This window comes from Mauremys reevesii, unplaced genomic scaffold (assembly GCF_016161935.1).
Source record: "Mauremys reevesii isolate NIE-2019 unplaced genomic scaffold, ASM1616193v1 Contig74, whole genome shotgun sequence".
In the NCBI taxonomy this organism is placed as follows: Eukaryota; Metazoa; Chordata; order Testudines; family Geoemydidae; genus Mauremys; species Mauremys reevesii.
Genome location: NW_024100889.1, coordinates 281,429 through 300,747, shown reverse-complemented (window position 1 = coordinate 300,747; position 19,319 = coordinate 281,429). Strand labels below are relative to the sequence as shown.

Sequence of the window (19,319 nt, the reverse complement as noted above, 5' to 3'; positions counted from 1 at the left end):
CAATGGAGCAGCAGCAAAGCTGGCAAAACCTGAGGGCTGGTCCACACTAAGAAGCGGGGTCGAACTAGGGTACGCAAATTCAGCTACGTGAATAGCGTAGCTGAATTCAAAGTACCCTAGTTTGAACTACTCACCCGTCCAGACGCCGCGGAATCGAAGTCTGCGGCTCCAAGGTCGACTCCGCCACCGCCGTTTGCAGTGGTGGAGTACCGGAGTCGACCGCGGCGCTTCCGGAGTTCGAACTATCACGTCCAGATTAGACGCGATAGTTCGAACTCCGAGAAGTTGAACTCACCGCGTCGACCTGGCTGGTAAGTGTAGACTAGCCCTCAGTGGGCACAAGGCCTCATTCTGCAAAGGAAGCAGCATTGATTAGACCAGCAGCTTAAAAATAAATAAATCAGCAACAGAGGCACAAACTTACTGCAAGGTGGGGTGGGGTGGGATGGGATGGGAGAGCTTCAACAGATCTCTTCTTCCCCTGCCCCAGTGAATCTTCCCCGGCCCAAACCCATGAACGCGTCCCTAACTCACTAGGGGATGCAGTGGCACCTGTAAGCAGGAAGCCAGGGAGCTCCTCTCTCTCTCACTCTGGCTGCTGTCTACTCCTCTTGCCTTTGCCCCCAGGTGGGAAGAAGGGGGCACCCCAGGGATGTGGGGAGCTCAGGGACTAGTGGGTAGGGTTGTCAGGTGTCCAGTTTTTACCAGAACGTCTGGTTGAAAAGGGAAACTGGCAGTGTCCAGTCAGCACAGCCGATCGGATGCTGAAAGTCCAGTTACATGCAGTAACCAGCCTCTGCCACCAGGGAGCGGAAAGAGCAGCAGCTGTTGCTGAAGAAGCAGCTCGGCTCAGCAGCTGCTGCTCTCCCCCCGCAGCCTGACAGACAGAACTGATTGGCTTCTGGACCGGTCTCCCAAGTAGGTACCAGAGCTGTCCAGGGGGCCGGGGGGGAGGGAAGGGTGTAATCCTGTCTGCCTCCCACCCCGATTTCCCCAGCCCCTCACTCCAGGGACCAACCTCCCTCACTCTGCTGTGCCCTGCTCTCCCCTCCCCAGCCCCTTGCTCCAGGGACCCCCCCACCACACTGTGCTCCAAAGAATTTATGGTTTGCTGAATCTGATTATCTTTTTTATATCTAAAGTTATGAATACTGATTGTATACCTGTATTTCAAATGTGTTTGCTCCCGTGGTCACACCCACGAGACACCTTACTTTAGTCTGGCCAGCACATTGTGAAGGGATTATTCAAGCTGAATGGCCCATCAAAGAGCACCTGACTCACAGTGGACCATAGAAAAGGCTTATCCCTACCTGATGGACTTCCCTGTGGACTTTCTAGCTCGAATATGGGTAATGGCCCGTCATGACTCATCGAAGCATGTGTGGGCATCTGACTAGATCATGTGATGCTAAACTCCATCTTGTGCCTGTACTTTTCCACAAACTGTGCTGAGGGCTTTGCTTAGAACAATGGGTTTCCCTCCACATGGAAGAAGAAGCTATAACAGGACCAAGAAACATCTCCATTTTGACTTGTTCCTGCTGTAGTCTCTGGACTATGGAAGCATTCTAACCAAAGGACTGAGGACCTTCCAAATCATTTGGAAGCAACCAGAGATTTAACAAGCCAGCAGTTTAATTCATCCCTGCTTCAAGGCTGAACCAAGGACTTTGCAATTATTATATGTATTTGATTCCTTTAACCAATTTTAACTCACCTCTTTCTTTCTTTCTTTCTTTCTTTCTATAAATAAACCTTTAGATATTAGATACTAAAGTATTGACAACAGCATGATTATTGGATAAGATCTGAGTTATATATCGACCCAGGTATGTGGCTGGTCCTTTGGGATCAGAAGAACCCTTTGTTTGATTAAATTGGTTTTAAATAATCACTCCTCATTAAGTCTAGTGTCTGGGTGTTGAATCCAGGACTGGAATATCTAAGGAGGCTGCATTTCTGATTTCTTGTTAGCCAGTGTGGTGAGAGAGTTTACTTTTGTTGCTGATTCAGTATATCTTACGGAAGAACAACCCCCAATTTTGGGGTGTATCTGCCCTATTTCTCAGCAGTTTGGTCTGAATTTGATATTCAGTTGTGACCCCCTGAAGCATAGAGCCTAAACTTAACTAACAAGACACTTCCCAGTCTAAGGAAGCTTAGCTCACCCAAAGTCTTTCTCTCAGCATTTAACAGCTGGGACCCTCCTTTCATAAGCACACACTGGCTAAGACAGCAAAAGAAGCGTCTCGTGGGTAAAAAAACAACTTCAGATGCATCGAGTGAAAATTACAGATACAGGCATAAATATATATTGGCTCTCCATGCATCTGAAGAAGTTGTTTTTTTAGCCATGAAAGCTTATGCCCAAATAAATCTGTTTGTCTTTAAGGTGCCACCGGACTCCTCGTTGTTTTTGTGGGTACAGACTAACACGGCTACCCCCTGATATTTTGTGTATAACGCACGATTTTTGAATACTTCTGGTTGTCTATCTGTGCTGGGGTTAAATACCTATATCTCGTAAAAATTACAGGAGAAATTTGCCTTTGACAAGGATTTCATACAAGATAGTAGAATGCCCTTGGGTGAGATTTTTAAAGGTATTTACTGATCAAGTTTGCATATGACACACAGCTGGGGGAGGTGGTGCCAACACTTTGGACGATAGAGCTAAAATTCAGAGGGATCTTGATAAATTGGAGAACTGGGCTATAGATACCAAACTGAAATTCAGCAGAGACCAATGTAAGGTGCTACACTTAGGGAAGAAAAACCCAATGCACAAATACAGATGGGGGGATAACTGGCTTGGCAGCTGCACTGCTGAGAAGGATCTGGGAGTTGTGGTGTATCACAACCTCATCATGACTCAGCAATGCAATGCTGTTGCAAAACAAGTAAAGGCAGTTTTGGGTTGCATTAACAGAGACAGAGCATGCAAGTCACAGGACCTGATCGTACCGCTCAGCTCGGCACTGGTTAGGCTTCAGCTGGAGTACTGGGTCCAGTTTTGGTCACCAATGTATAGAAAGGATGTAGAGAAACTGGAAAGGATCCAAAGGTGAGCGACAAAGATGACCAAAGACAGGGGTGGTGCATGAGCCCCCCCCACCCATCCCCCCAGCCCTACCCCGCCTCCTGATTGCCCACCAGAGCCCTGAGCCCCAAGGTGCCCTAGTCGAACCACCCCAGGCCACTGGCCAGTCCGCCCCAGCTGCACCAAATGCCCAGGCTGCCAGCTGGCCCGAGCACAGGCCTGAGTGCTGGCCCAACCCCCGAGCACCACCCCAAGTGCCAGCCTAGCCCCCGAGCGCTGCCCCAGCCTGAGCCATGAGCTCCGGGCCACCGGCTGGAACTGGGCCCCCACCGGCTTGAGGGTAGAGAGGGAGAGAGGCCGGGGCCTTGGGGTAGAAAGTGGGCAGGACCATTGCCTGGGTTAGGGGAGGCTTAGCCTCGCCTGACCTATTACACCTGCCGGGGCTGGCTCCAGCTTTTCTCCCCCCCCAAGCGGCGAAGTGTGTGTGGGAGGGAAATAATAAATAAATAAAGCCGCGATCAGTGGCAGTTCAGCGGCAGCTCTACCACACCGCTTCATTCTTCAGCGGCAATTCGGCGGCTGGTCCTTCGTCCAAGAGTCACTGAGGGACCCGCCGCCGAAGACCCGGACATGCCGCCCTTTTCCATCGGCCGCCCCAAGCACCTGCTTCCTTCGCTGGTGCCTGGAGCTGGGCCTGATACCTGCTCAAAGGGATGGAATGCCAGCCATATGAGCAAAAGCTGAAGGAACTGGGTATGTTTAGTCTGGAAAAGAGGAGATTAAGGGGGGATGGGATAGCTGTCTTCCGATCCTTGAAAGGCTGCCATAAAAAAGATGGAGAAAAGTTGTCCTTTCTTGGCACAGAGGGCAGGACAAGAAGCAATGGGTTCAAACTACAGCATAGCTGATTTAGATTAAATCTCAGGGAAAACTTCCTCACTGTAAGAACAGCAGGACAATGGCCCAGACGACTCAGGAGGTTGTAGAAGCTCCTTCCCTGGAGGTTTTCAAAAGGAGGCTGGAGCTATGTGTCTGGACACAACAAATCCTGCCTCTTGGCAGGGGGTTAGGCTAGATGGCCCTTGTGGTCCTTTCTAACCCTACGATTCTAGGCAACTAGTGGGATTTTCAAAAGCATCTAGGTGCTTTCAGCTTTTAGAAAATCTGGCCTGTAGTGAGTGTTTGAGAACCGAGTTCTACACACAAGTGGGGACATGTGACAAAGCACTAGGGTGCTGGACAGACAGGCAAAATAAGAGTTGACAAAGGCAATCCTCACAAAGCAGTTCAGCCCGAGGCCACTGAGCCGAGCTCTGTGGTTAGCTGGATAGGAGGCGGAGGGGCGTCTCTCTCTCTCTGTCTGTAGCTGGCTGTCCTGTTGTCTGTCTGTGCTGCCCAGAGCCTTTGCAGCGAGTTCCCTCTGGCTGCCTTGGAAGAGGCTGCAGGCAAGGCCTGCATGGGGGCTTCTGAGCCATGTGCTGAAAAAACAATGTTTATTTCCATGGTAAACCACAGTGATAACAAGCAAGGCAGCGACTGAGTTCTCCAGGCTCAGCTGCTGCGTGCACCTGGCTCTGGTCACACTGCTCTGAGTGCTGGGCGAGCCCATGCACAGACTGTTCTGGTCTCCCACCAAAGCACAGGCAGCTTCATGCCTTCACCTCAGAGCTCTCCACCCACGAACACGACCACCCTGCCTCCATGGCCAGAGGGGAGAGGGATCCTATTGTGACACAAAATCATGATCTGGAGCAGGTCAAGAACCCTGGCTCTAAGGCTTTTCATCCAAAAAGAGCTGTACAGCATAAACTCCACACGTGGCTTACGTCACCCCACAATTGAAATGCACCCACCTCTGGGGTGGGACGTGGCAGCAGTTTAACAGCTGCACAGCAATGCAAGATGAGAATTCATCCAATCAAATCTCTCCTGTCTAAGGCTCTTATACCACCATCCATCATCTTAGGATCTGGGCACCTTCCCTGCGAGATCAGTTAGCAACGGCGAAGTCCTCCCCAGACTTCCTGAAGCACTGAGCTCTTCCTCCTTGCTGGGGCCTAAATACTCTACTTGGGGAAGGGGTCTCTGGGTGTTGGAGTTTGTGTTGATTTTGGGTTTTTAGGGCTTGGAGGGGGCAGGTGAAGGGAGGTCGTTTCAGATAGGGTTGCCACTACTGGTGTACAAAAACCCAAGACAACCGGGATGATCCTGAGCCCACGGACCTGGCCAGCTGGCCCTGTGTACTGAGCACCTTGTCCAACCAAGTTCCCGGGCCAGCCACCATCAAAAAAAGGGATGATCCTGGGAAAACCTGCAAAAGCGGCAACCCTCATTTGCGACCCTGCTATTACTAGGATGGAGGGTTTCCAGCAGAGGAGATCACACTTCAGCAGGGATGTTCATTGTCTACAAAAACGTAACTGTAAATAGGGAACCATCCTCCAGTGGGGCGTTCCTAGGGGGGCCTGCAGGGATCTGTTCTGTGCTCGGTGCTGGTCAGTGTCTTTATCCAGGATGTGAAAGAAAATATCAAATCATGGCTGGTAACATTTGCAGTTACATGGAGCGAGCTGGGCTCATTTGGACAATGTGTTTTAAAACAGTCTAATGGAAGGCTACATATCTAGGAACAGAGTGTCCTCTGACAGGGTCCCTCTGACAGGGTAGGGGACTGCACTCTGGAAAGCAGTGACTCGGAAAGGGTCATGGTGGAGTCCAGCTGAATAGGAGTTCTCAGTGCAATGCTGTGACTGAGGGAGAACATGACCCTTAGCTGTACAAGCAGGGGAGTATCGAGTAGGAATAAGGAGGGTGCGATAGGGTGGCCAGGGATGGATTTCCAGTAAGGTACAGTAGGCATGTGCCTAGGGGTGCCAGCATTCTAGGGGCACTTTACCTCTCTAAAACTGTGTGCAACACGAAGATCAGCTGTAGGCTGGGGAGGGCGCTGAAGATGCTGTGCCTAGGGACACGTAAAGTGTAAATCCAGCCCTGGGGGTGGCCTGTTTCTCTAATGCCTGGCGTCCTAGACCTGGGCAGCCCCTGTCCCGTTACCCTGCCTGCCACACTTGGGATGGGGCCTGGGGTTAATTGATTGAGCAGCTGGAGATGGAGAAGACGATTCTCCTATAAACAGCAGGAGGAAGCTGCAGAGAAGGGAGAATGAACAAGAAGCTGAAAAGAGGTTGCAAAGAGGGAGAGGCTCCAGCAGGGAAGACCCTTAGACCAGGGCAGTTGCTCCAGCTAGGAAAAGCTGGGAGAAGTCTGCAAAGATGTGAGATGCCAAGGGGATTGGAGGCTGTTCCTGGCTGAGGGGAAGACATTTGTGTTTAATTTTGAACTTTAAGTTAATAAACCAGGCACTAAGTAGGGCTGTTGTCATTGGACTCGTAAGCCTGGGTGGAGTCGATTTAAGAAGCCCTTTGAAGGGGGAGAAACTGAGGCAGACCACCTGCAGAGTGCCCTGTACCCCCGAGGGGATATGCGGGTGGCAGCGAGCCCAGTGGCAAGGGGCCAGTACCTCTGTGAGCCCATTGCAGGATACTGAGTCCAGGTCAGGTGTTCACACTGCAAAAAAGGAAGGTGACAGGGATGGAAAGAGCTGAGAAAAGAGCTCCCCATTAGCTATTACAATTTAAGATCTGCCTGTGACTAGTTTTTAATCCATCTAATGTTAATTCCATATACTGCGAGTTTTTAAATCAAACTGTGATGGGGTATGTAGCAGAGTGACCATTCGCTCCTGCCCTGAAGGGGTAAAAACAGCCCTGGGAGGGGGCTGTGGCTGGAGAAAGCAGCTTTTAGGCTGGGTTGATTGGGGGAAGTGGCTGCAGCTGTGGCCAAGCCCCATTCAGGCCCAGAGAGCCCCTATAAGAGGCTGTGAGCCAGAGCCCAAACAGTCTCCCTCTGGCTGTAGAGGGAGAAGGGCCTGGCTTCAAGGAGCTAGAGACAAAGTACCTGAGTGGAGCAGGGCTAGGGACAGGCAGAGGAGCTGGGGAGCTCCAGCCTGAAAAGCCCCAGGCTGTGGCCTAGCATTGGGCTAAAAGGTACTGGGGGTTGCAGAGGGCAGCCCAGGGCTAGGCCAAGGCAGCAGGTCCAAACCCAACCTTGCCAGTGATGAGTAGGCTGATACTGCAGTCTGCCCCAGGGTGCGAGGGATAGACAATGACTGGCAGTAGCCATATACTGAGATGAGGTGAGGATAGTGGGTGGGGGTTCCCCAGGGAGGGAAGACCCTAAGACTGAGGGGATTACTGCTAGGGAGCAGCACCCCAGGGTGCCACAGGGGTGAGTCTGCACCTCTACAGGGTACTAAGGCAAATGCCTTGAGGAGTATAGTCTATCAACACAGTTACCTGTATCAACCAGAGCCATAATCTTGTCAAAAAAAGACAACAGGTTGGTTTGACAAGACCTGCCTTCTGGGAAACCCTGCTGACTGGCATTAATTATACATTTAGCCTCTAATTCTTCGTTGATAGACTTGTAGATTCCAAGATCAGAAGGAACCACTGTGATTGTCTATCCCATTGGTTTTCAATCTGTGACTGAAGGCCCCTAAGGGTCCACAGACTATGTCAAAGATTTCCAAAGGGTTCCACACCTACTTTTAAAAATTTTTAGGGGTCCGCAAATGAAAAAAGGTTGAAAACCACTGGTCTAGTCTGACCTCTTGTGTAACACGAAGTGGGTATTCACCCACGAAAGCTCATGCTCCAAAACGTCTGTTAGTCTATAAGGTGCCACAGGACTCTTTGCTGCTTTTACAGATCCAGACTAACACGGCTGCCCCTCTGATACAGGCCATAGAACTTCCCCAAAATACCTCCTGTTTGAACTAGAGCAGATTTCTTTGAAAAACATCCAATTTTGATTAAAAAATGGCTAACGATGGAGAATTCACCACAGTCCTTGGTGTGCCAATGGCAGGGTCCCCTCACTGTTAATAATGTGTGCCTTTTTTTCTAGTCTGAATTCGTCTATCTTCAATTTCCAGCCATTGGATCTTGTCAAACCTTTATCTGCTAGAATTAAAAACCCATTATCAAATATTTGTTCCTCGTGTAGGTACTTATAGACTGTTTTCAAGTCACCCCTTAATTTGGACAGATGCTGCTTCACATCCTCCAGTGTTACAGATCATAAGCTTTCTATTTTATCCACAGCATCTGGGATGGGTGCATCCGCCTGCTTCGGTCTGAAGGCAGAACAAAAATAGTTATTGAATATTTCTGCCTATTTACAACGTGACCGTCTACGTCTAGCAAAGGACTTGTACCAGCACAAGGTGTGTTTATTTTCTTGATGTTATTGTCTTTAACCCTATTGGCCAGTGGCTCCTTTGATTTCCCTTCTCAGTCACCTGTTGTGGAGAATGTGGACATTTTTGTAATATTTTTATGAACAATACGCATGACTCCGTTTCCTCACTCACTGTGTAGTGCCACAGCCTGGGTGTAAAGGGGTTAATATTTCCTCTCGGACAGGGTGAAAGAAGGGGTGTTGGTCTTAAGTAGGGTCTGGGTTGGTTTGAATGAACTATCAAGGGGAGCAGAACATGTGTGCCCAGCAGGACGGCACCTGAGACAAAGGCACCAAGTGGGTGTATGGGGTGTGCAGCAGAGAGCTGGAACACAGGGATTTGGGAGCAGAGGGGCAGGGGATGCTGCCAACACAGGCTCTGAGCTCGGTTTGGCTTTCCCAGACAAACCTGCCCCCCTCGGTCCTGGAGTCCAGGTGACTAAGGAAGAGGGCATGGTCTGAACAGGCTGTGCAGTGTCACTGCCAATCCCTGCTGGCTGCATCGCTGCCAAAGGGGTCGAGTCTCTCACAGGGCTCTACACTCAGCTGGACTCACTGGGGAGCCCTGGTGAGAAGCAGAGGGGATGGAGGCCCAGGGCTCCATCTCAGAGTTGTGGGGCCATGGCGCTCCCCCTCGTAAGAAGTGGAGGCCTCAGGCCTAGAAGAACGAAGGGAGCAGCCCCAGAGCAACTGTAATAGCTGGGGAAGAGCACCCTGTAACTCCACGACAGCTGAAGGAGTGCTGGGATGCTGAATGCAACAGCAGAGTTTTGCAAGAAGTGACACAGCAATAGAAACAAGCTTAGTGCCAGGAAACAGCAGGGGAGGTAGCGTGTAACCGGCTCCCCGAGAGGCACATTATAGAGTTGTGCAGAGAGGACTAAGCTTTGGGAAATGAACCCTGATCCAGACCCAGATGCAGTTCTTAGAGAGCAGCCCAATTCTCCAGCAACAACATGGGGGAGACAGAGTACCTGGGGAGATAGCAGAGTCCCAGGTGGTGGGCCACAGCAGCCACAGGGCATCCTCAAGCCCCAGTTCCCTAGTTCAAGAGCAGGAGCAGCAGAAATTGGAGCTGCAAGTAAATATGCTTCAGGTGGAAGAAGAGGAGCTGGTGCTGCAGGAGCCGGCTGATCCTGCCCAGCAGGGAAAAAGCAAAGAGGAGCAGCAAAAGCATGAATTGAGAGTGGTTTCCCCAGGAACTGAAATTAGGGGGGTGTTCGAATATACAGGGCAGGGGTATGAGGGCCGATAAGGGGTGAGACTGTGAAGGCGGGCTGTATGGCCCCATAGTAAAAACTGAAAAATGTTTCATGACCATTTAACTCATTTTTTAAAATCATCACACAAATTAAAGTTGGCTGCTCAAGCTTTCTATGAAGCACAACATCTACATCCTTCTTGGTTTCTTGTTATAATTTTGCACAACTCTGTTAATGAACTTCTTGAATGCAATGTGTTCATCTTCGGTGGCTTCTCGTGTGTCTGGTACTTCTATTCCTTCAATTGATATGCTCATTAGTTCATTCACATAATCAGGCAGAAGGTGACTTCTTTCAGAACACAAAATTCTATTCAATGATAAAAAAAGAACCCTCAACTGTAGGTGTTGTGACTGGGAGTAGCAAGAGATGAATTCCTATTTCTTTCATCCCAGGAAACGGAAAACAAAGATTGGGTAGAGCCACTAGTGATGATTAAAAAGAAGTTGAAGTCAAATCTTCATTAATTCATCACATGATATTCCATTCTGTGTTCAAATTCTCTATTCTTTCCTCATCACATGGCAGCCCCATTGCTGGTAGTGCCTCACTCCACTCAGCTGTTGGTATTTTATAGGACAGGCGTCTGTAAAAGCTACATAGATGTTGAGTAGAATCTAGAAGTCGCTGTTGTAGATTTTTAAGAATCAAGTCTGTGTACTTTTTCAGTTGTCTTAACAAACACTTCTTGTCCTCTTCAGTTAAAGATTCAATATAAATGCCTTCATTAGTCAACTTCTGGACTGAAATCTTTGCTTCTTCCAGTACTTTTTCAATGGCTAGCTCTCTTATTGATCCAGATATAGCTTCTATTACTGGACAAAGATCTACTACAGATGTAGCAGATGCCTGTAGGGCATTGTTTAGTGACCCAAGTGGTTTCAACAATAGACTGCCATTCTCTCTCTTGTAAATAGTCTACTCTGAACATAGTAGCAAAAGTAATCCACCAGCCTCACTACTTAGATCCATCCCATCTTGGTAGATACTTTCCAAAGCCAGTAATAACAGCTGGAGTAATTTTAAGACAACAGCCAAAGATTGCTCATGAGAAAGCCAGCGGGTTTTCCTAGGTTGGACTAATTTGAACTTCAGTCCCAGTGTATCTTCTGTATTTTCCAAGATATTCAGTCTTTTTGGACTCTTGCTGAAAAAAGAATATAATGAAGACATTAAATTTATAGCTTTTTTAATGTCTTTTGAAGATTCTGCAACTCGTACTAATGCTAGCTGGAGTAGATGGCCTCTGCAGTGTGTATAGGAGAGATTAGTGTTACACTTTTCTCTGAGCAAAGTTTGTGCTCCACCATGTCTTCCAGAGAAGTTTGCAGCTCCCTCAAATACACAAGCAGCCATATGTTTGGGGTCCAATTGACAAGCATTTAACTCTTTTAAGATGTGGGTTGTCACAGATGCAGTCGATGTGTCTTCTATAACTTGAACGTCTAGAAATGCATCTACTGGCCTACCACTGACATCAAGATAAAGTACACAGTGACTTAATACTTGATGCCCATTTGCATCGGTGCATTCATCAGCCATGTATGCAAATATTTTCAATGTGGTGAGAGAGTTCTTCACTTTTTCAACTGTTGAGTCTTTCACTGTTGCACTGCATGCTTCTAGCTAGTCAGCTGAGTTTCCTGCAGAAGGATAGTGAGCATTTGCTGGTCTTGTTCATCCTGAAGTTGAATACTGGTTCTGAACAAGTGACAATGCACTTAACGTTGGGCTCCAGCTGGTAGTGTGTGGTTTCTCTTGCTTAAATAGAAAGTAGGATGCCACAGTCATGTTTGTCTGCATGAACTGTGTTGTGTCTCCAGCATTCTTAACAGCCTCATTACGTACTTCTAAAATTGGCTTTGGAAGTGGGCTTATAAGGCTTTCTGCATGTTGATGCACTCCAGAGGCCGGTGTTTTGCAGCCTTTTCACATAATTTGGCAGCATTGGCTTTGCTGATCGGTTTGACAAACCAAGCTCCTCCACTTTTATCAATTATAGCATTAGGAAGCTTTCCTTCTTTGTAAGCTTTTTTGCAAGAGGTGCACCAGTAGCCATCTTTTGTAACTTCAGTGAATGGGAACACTTAGACTGACAAACATCGGGAACCGCCTTTAGGTTTCGGAGACACTGTTTCTTCAGTAGGTAGCTGTATTTGTGCTCTGGGCTGGTGGGATGTAGATATACCACTTGACCCTTCAGATGACATGTTGATATATTCTTGGTTCTTGATATGTTTTTCACACTTGTTGTATTGTTTGTCTTTTCATTTTCACTTTGACCTGCAACATATAAAAGAGATATGAATAAATTACATGTTTTGTTAGGATAATGCAAATTTAACATATGAATAATGCAAGTTACACCAAAACACATAACAGGTCTAGATTTCTAAAATAATATAATTTTTTTAATGTATTTAATTTGACATTTGAAAAGTAAGCCATCATGGAATAAGAGAGAAGTCCTCTCATGGATCAGTAACTGGTTAAAAGATGGGAAACAAAGGGTAGGAATAAATGATCAGTTCTCAGAATGGAGAGAGATAAATAATGGTATCCCTGAGGGGTGGGTACTGGGACCATAACTGTTCAACATATTCATAAATGATCTGGAAAATGGGTAAACAGTGAGGTGGCAAAATTTGCAGATGATACAAAACTATTCAAGATAGTTAAGTCCCAGGCAGACTGCGAAGAGTTACAAAGGGATGTGGGTGACTGGGCAACAAAATGGCAGATGAAATTCAATGTTGATAAATGCAAAGTAATGCACATTGGAAAACAATCTCAGCTATACATACAAAATGATGAAGTCTGAATTAGCTGTTAACACTCAAGAAAGAGATCTTGGAGTCATTGTGGATGGTTCTCTGAAAATATCCACTCAATGTGCAGCGGCAGTCAAAAAAGCAAACAGAATGTTGGGAATCATTAAGAATGGGATAGATAATAAGACAGAAAATACCATATTGCCTCTATATAAATCCATGGTACGTGCACACCTTGAATACTGTGTGCAGATCTGGTCACCCCATGCCAAAAAAGATATATTGGAATTGGGAAAGGTACAGAGATGGGCAACTAAAATGATTAGGGGCATGAAACAGGAGGAGAGGTTAAATGACTGGGAATTTTCAGCTTAGAAAAGAGACGACTAAGGGGGGATATGACAGAGGTCTATAAAGGCTTGACTGGTGTGACGAAAGTGTTGGATTAGATGATCTCCCGAGGTCCCTTCCAACCCTGATATTCTATGATCTCCACAGAGGTTTTAAGTACAAGTGATCATGACTTGATCACATTTATCATGTGCAAGCAGAATAAAGTCCAGACCAGTGATATCTATACTTGGTGCTTTAAAAGGGCCAAGTTCACAAAGCTGAAAACAATTATGAGGCAAATCAGTTCGGAGTAATAATTTAATCAGAAAAATGTGAATGACAATTGGGAATAATTTAAGAACACTTTACTAGATGCCCCAAAAGCCACAATCCCACGACTGAGAAAGAAGGCTCTGCTGATTAAAAACTGACCTGGTTTAGAGGAAGTGAACGCAGCTATAACAAATAAAATAATAAATAAATAATATTAAAAAAAACTAGTGGAAGTTGGTAGTAATGAATATAATCAGAAGTGAGGAATTGTCAAAAATTCATAAGGGAAGCCAAAGGACACAAGGAGAAATCTATGGCCAGCAGAGTTAAGAACAATAAGGAGTTTTTAAAAATATATTAGGAACAAAAAGTATCCTGACAATGGTATTGGTCCATTAATACATGGAAATAGTAGAATTATCAATCATAATACAGAAAAGTCAGAAAACATAATCACAACTATATATATAAAATGATGGGTTCTAAATTAGCTGTTACCACTCAAGAAAGAGATCTTGGAGTCATTGTGGATAGTTTTCTGAAAACATCCACCCAAAAACAGAGGCAGGGAAGGCGATCTGTCAGATGTATGGGCCCTGCCATGGAGTGAGAAAAGCCCCAGGGACATGTTAAGCAGCTGGGAGGCCATTGCTAGTACCAGATGTCCCTTTTCAGAAGGTGGCCATGGATACTGTGGGTTCCATTAACTAAGACACCATGAATCACAGCCCACTAGGAGGTGTGGGGAGCAAGAGAGGATTCTGTCCCAGAGGTAAGGGCAATAGGTAACCCACAAGAGACACTCCTTGTATACGCGCAGCCCAAGGGTGGAGACAAAGCCCAGGAGAGGGCCTGCAAATGCTGAGGAGGGCCCTGTATCCCTGCATCCCCTGGCCCTGGAAGCCAGATCCCAAGAGTCACCACTAGGTTATGCCCAGCTCTGCAGGGGGACACACCCATCCTGATTCTCCCACCTGTTCAAGGGCTCACTTCCTACCCCACCGGGAGTGTGGGGGGAGGACACCCCAGGCAGCAATCAAGATGTCTGACAGCTTGAGGAATGGGATTTACCTCCCCCCCAGCAGACGAATGGGATGAGGTAGTGGCAGAGACTGATCCCTGTTTCAAACCAAAAGCTTTGGGGTGGCAAAGGAGCGCAGGGGCATGTGAAAACTTCCTCTGTGCCCTGCTGGGGTGAGTTAAGGAGAAGACAGATGGGAAGGGGGTTTGATGATGTTCTGCACTGGTTTATGAGAATGCTGTGGCTTGGCTACTGGGGTGTGTTCTGTACGAATCGGGACATTACCTGGTAGAACCACAATCGGGGGCCTGGAGGAATGGGCCAGGCATGTATCACTGCCATTTGTGGTTTAGCCAAACCTGGCAGGAACCTGAGTCCTAGGTGAGGAGGGGGCTCGATCTTCCCAGGACTCTGAAAACAGGGGGGCTGGAGCCCAAGGGCTCCATCTCTGACTAGCAGAGCTGTGGGGCTCACCCTTACAAACAGTGGACACTTTAGGCCCAGGAAAATAAAGGGGACATGTAGCAGGGTGGTTACCCTCCCTGGCTGTGTAAAGGCGGCGGGAGGCGGGGCACAGAGCATCCTGGAAATCCAGGATACTGGCATTGTTTAACTAACTTATATTCATCGCCAGTTACTTCCCCTTTTCCCCATCCCTTATATACTGATTTTTGTGTGTTTTATCACTGAACCCACATCTCCTTTGGCCCAGGCTGGGTTTTGGTTTTTGGAATCTTAGCTATTTGGTTATCAAATAAGTTCTCCCCAAAGATTCTCAGTTTTTGTTACCGTTTCCCACTATATATTCATGGTCCCACTCATTTATGCCAGCCACTGCTTTAAGCTTTGGGAAACTGGCCCTTTAGAATTCCAAATACACATGGCCCTAGTTGGTGCTGTATTCTGTTTGCACAAAGTAAATGCAACCGGACCATGATCACTGGTACCTTGGCAACTGCCAATGTTCAGCTCAGTGATTAACCATTCTTTATCCCTCAGAACGAGGTTCAATACTGAGTTCCTTCGTGTTGGGTGCAGGATTCTCTGTGTTAGAAAACTAGCGTCTATTATTTTTATACACCCCAAGGAAGTTTTGTTACCTGCCAAAGGAAATGTGCACCAAATGTTTCCCAGGTTAGTCACCCATGATAACACAGTGTTTCTTCCTACACATTATGGACAGATGCTTAAGAAACAGTTTGTTTTGTTCCCTAGTGAGATTAGGTGGTCTGTAACAGATGCCCACCAGTACCCCCCTCCCTCCCCATCCTCAGTTTTACTTTTGCCAGTGAGAACTTTAATCCATTAGCCTTTGTGGTCTTGTGATTCTGCATTGTTTGTGACAGGTGACAGGTCACCGTGTCTTTGAGGTAAAGTACCACCTCTCCCCTTTTTCCCATTCTGTCCTTATTGAACAAGTTGTAACCACTGATTTTTAACATTCCAATCACAAATCCGATCCAGCAAGTTTCAGTAATACCAGCTGTGTTGTGTGTCTGCTCTTACATGAGTGTCTCCAACTCCTCTTGTTTATTCCCCAGGTATTAATATAGAGATAATTAAAAATGTTCTCCTTACATGCCCCTTTCTGCTTGGATTTGTCGGATGAATAATACTGAGGCTGGTTTATATATCTGGGTGTTTGTACCATGTGAAGGGGAACACTCACTGGCAGCTCCACCTAGCAGTCAGGCCCGGTGTGCTGGGTTGTCTTCTTCCCAGGCTTCCCATCGGGGTTGGGTTTTGGGGTCTGGACCCTTGCACCTTCAGGATCATCCCCAATTAGGTTCCCCACCAAGGAATAGACTTCTGTCATTGTCACCTTTTCAGGGGTTGATAGGGGAGCCCGGGCCCACCCTCTCCACAGGGCTCTGATCTAGGGCCCAGTGCTAGGAGGCTGAGATTGGCTCTTTGGGGTGTTATGCAGCTGCCTCCCTAGATAGCTTCCTACAAGCATCCCCTCTTCCCGCAGGGTAAACTAAAGTCTCTGAGCTTCAAACGTCCCCAGTCACTCTTGGTTAGGTCAGTATCTCCAAGCCTTGGATTGCAAAAGCTCCTGGGATGCCCCTTCCCAAGAGTTCAGAGCACAGGTCTGCTCCCTTCCACTGCCTGCCCCCTTCTGAGGTGTTCTGCTTCCCCTTTTAAGTCCTGCCTCCTGCCTGTGCAGGAGTGTTCCAGTATCTGTGGAAACATGTCTGAGGTGGCATCTTTGTGGATCACTGCAGAAGGGGTCTCTCCTGCTGACCTCAGAATCTAGTTTATTCTGTTGGTGGTGCCCTTCATCTTCGCTCACAGAAGGCAGCAAGCTGTCCTGCCATGCTTCTTCCCATTGCAGAATGTCCTGTCCATTCTTCTTAGCATAGAGTCCCCAGCAAGGACTGTCTGTCTTCTTTGGCCAGTTGTGAATGTTCTCCTGGGCTTGTCTGGGTCTGTCTAGTCTGAGCTGGCTGCAGTTCTCAGTTCTTTCCTCTGATGTCTGTATGTCCTTCCCTCTGGTTGGTTCTTGGAGGTTGCTCTCTTCAGATGTCTTACTCAGCACCCCGCGGCAATTTGATACTTCCAGCTGTGAGCAGGTCCTTTGGGTTCTCCTACCTCTGGAGATGACAAATTTCCAGTCATCTTTTCTGTTTTCTTGTCTCTCTTGGTCACTGGATTCCACAGCCTCCCAGTGTGGTATCTGCCGTGGTGGAGGCTGGATCTGAATATCCACGAAATTCGCCATACCCCTGCTGTTTTGGAAAGTGGTCAGCTGTTCCTCCGGACCACAAACCTTCTCCTCCATCAAGCTGCCAGCCTCTCACCTCATGCAGATGGAGTCTCCTCTCTCTTCAGGCAGGAAGCGAGTGTGGCGCGTCCGGTGCAGGTCACAATAGCTGTCCACTCTTGTAATGTACCGATAGAGCAAAGCCTTCAAAATATCTCTTACAAACTCCCATGGAAACTTGTCCCTTAGCTGCTCGCTGTTATCCTGTCTCTATGGAGGGGATTGCTGATGCGACAGGGCTCTTTAATCTAACAAACATGCTGAATGGAGACAAAAATCAGACTAGAAATATAGTGGGGTCTCCATCACTTGGAGTCTTTAAATCTGACCTTAACATCTCTTAATTAAATATAGATCTGATTTAATTAGTTTGCAAAGTGCTTGAATTTCTCAGGGAAAGAAAAAAAGCCAGTGATGGCTCATAGGTGTTTATATCCCAAGGATGGCATATGAAATGGAGTAAAGGTGGAATGCCCCAAGGTAAGTATATGCTGCTTTATCACTAGATAGAGTCATGAAACATGTGAGGTTAATAGAACAGTATTTACAATCCTCTCATAAACACTGTATCCTTGATAATGAAAAAGCAAGGTAATGTTTGTTGGGTTGCAGTAGGGATAATGTGGGGCCTGTGTACTTCTATGTATATTTTGCCAACCTTTTACCTCAATAGAACAAACATTTAAACATAGAGTCGTTTGACTGAAAGGAAACCTGACTCACTCTTCTAGCTCACATCTACATTGCATAGGAGAGCCCAGGATTGAGTCACCAGTACCCTGAAGGACCAAGGGAACTTATCCTATATCGGGTGTGGTGAGGCTGAAGTGACACAGAGTTCAGTTGGGGTCAGGGTTTTCTTTTCCACAGGACTCTGTAGAATAATATTATCCAGAGAAAAACTGTCGGCCCCGATCCTGTGCCAGATTGTGCATCCCCTGGGGCTGCAGCTGCTGCAGGATGGGGTCTTGGTTTGGAGGAAATGAACTTGGAGGGATGAACTCAGAGGAGATATGGATTCTATTCCCAGCTCCGGCCTGCTGGGTGACGTTGGGCAGGGCCCGTCCTTGGCCTGTGCCTCAGTTTCCCCATCTGTAAAATGGCAACTATGATACTGACTGACGTCCTTTGTAAAGTGCTTTGAGACCTGCTGGTGGAAAGTGCTATATAAGAGCTAGGTGGTGTTGTTATACAGCTCAAAACCATGAAGACAAGAAATGAGTTTAAAAACGACCTTTCTGGGGAGCTTCCCCTCTCAGAAAAGTGCCTTATCTCTTAGGCTCATTTCACAATTGCCTTCAGCTACTGTGTGCTGTTTTCAGTTATTTTCTGTAAAAGTCCTGGAAGCAAATCTAACCCCACATGTAGCCCCACATCTAGCCCTGGAAGTTAAGGTTGCTTTCAGACATCCTCGGAACCCTACGAGACCAGGAGTAAGTGAACAAGGACATGAGCTTTGACACACATAGGCTCCATCTTCACTGCCAAAACAGTTGTTTCTACAGGGGTGATACCTCTGTAATGGGGGATTGGCCATTGGAACAAACTCCCAGGGGGATTCTCCATTTCTTGATGTTTACAGATCCAGGCTGGAGGCCTTTCTGGGAGATGCTTTAGTCCAACACAAGTTACTGGGCTCGATGCAGGGATAGCTGAGTGACATGTAAGGGCCTGTGGAGGTCAGACTGGATGGTCTAATGGTCCCTTCTGGCCTTAAATTCTCTGACTCTCACTATACAGCCCTGGTGGAGATGAGGCACAGGTAGTTTTTATCTTCATGTAACTTGCTGAGGTCAACACTAGACCCCCCCATACACACACTTCAGGTTGAGCTCACCTAGCTACATGTCTCCTCTAGGGTTGTACTTGGTCAGTGCTCTGCCCCTGTAAAAACACACCTGGTCTTGCAGTGAAGCCATAACCCCTAGAGGTTGCTGTGTTGACTGCTGCCCCTGATGCTCCAGAGCTGCTCCTTTGGCTCCCAAAGAGGCTCACACTTGTATGTGCTGAGGCCCAGGGTCACTCACCGCCAGTGACCAGCAGCACCATTATTAATATGGAGCTATGACTGTGTTCCAAGCTAGTTTTTTATTCTGTACCGTAATTGGTGTCAGTTTGCTAGTAGAGATAAATTAGTGAAAGATTAACAGTGTGTTAACTTCCTGCCTGTTTAACTTTGAATGAGGTCTCAGAGCAACCCGGATTACTGTTTTTTACACACCCTCACTTCGCTTTCAGACACACACACACACACACACACAACAGAGCAATCCCAGGCTGTGGGTGTCAGATGTTCACGGGGTGTAAAGTAGGGGGTTAGCTGCTTAGTGGGGCTTTTTCTGAAAATGTCACTGTTCTGGACGGGCTCCCCGGGGTGTGTGTTTGGGTCTGTGCAGTGACTCCCTGTGATGGGCCCAGGTTCATCCAGTGCAGAGCCAATTCGTGCTGGCGGTGGGGGGAGGCTGGGCTTTTCCCTCCCACTCCCTGGCAGCTGCAGAGGTCCTAAGCATCAGGCTGGGCTCCCTGCCCCCTCGCCAGAGGCACAAGGGCA

At 47.5% G+C, this 19,319-nt stretch overlaps 1 protein-coding gene across 1 annotated transcript in view; it reads left to right on the top strand.

Moving 5' to 3' along the window:
• Nucleotides 1-2,946: 2,946 nt before the first annotated feature.
• LOC120394703 (cytochrome P450 4F22-like) overlaps nt 2,947-19,319 on the top strand; it is a 38,812-nt gene continuing 22,439 nt past the window's right edge. The window contains exons 1-2 of the mRNA XM_039518902.1: nt 2,947-3,067; nt 8,209-8,330. The gene's annotated coding sequence lies outside the window, so the exon portion shown is untranslated. The remainder of the gene's footprint in view (nt 3,068-8,208; nt 8,331-19,319) is intronic.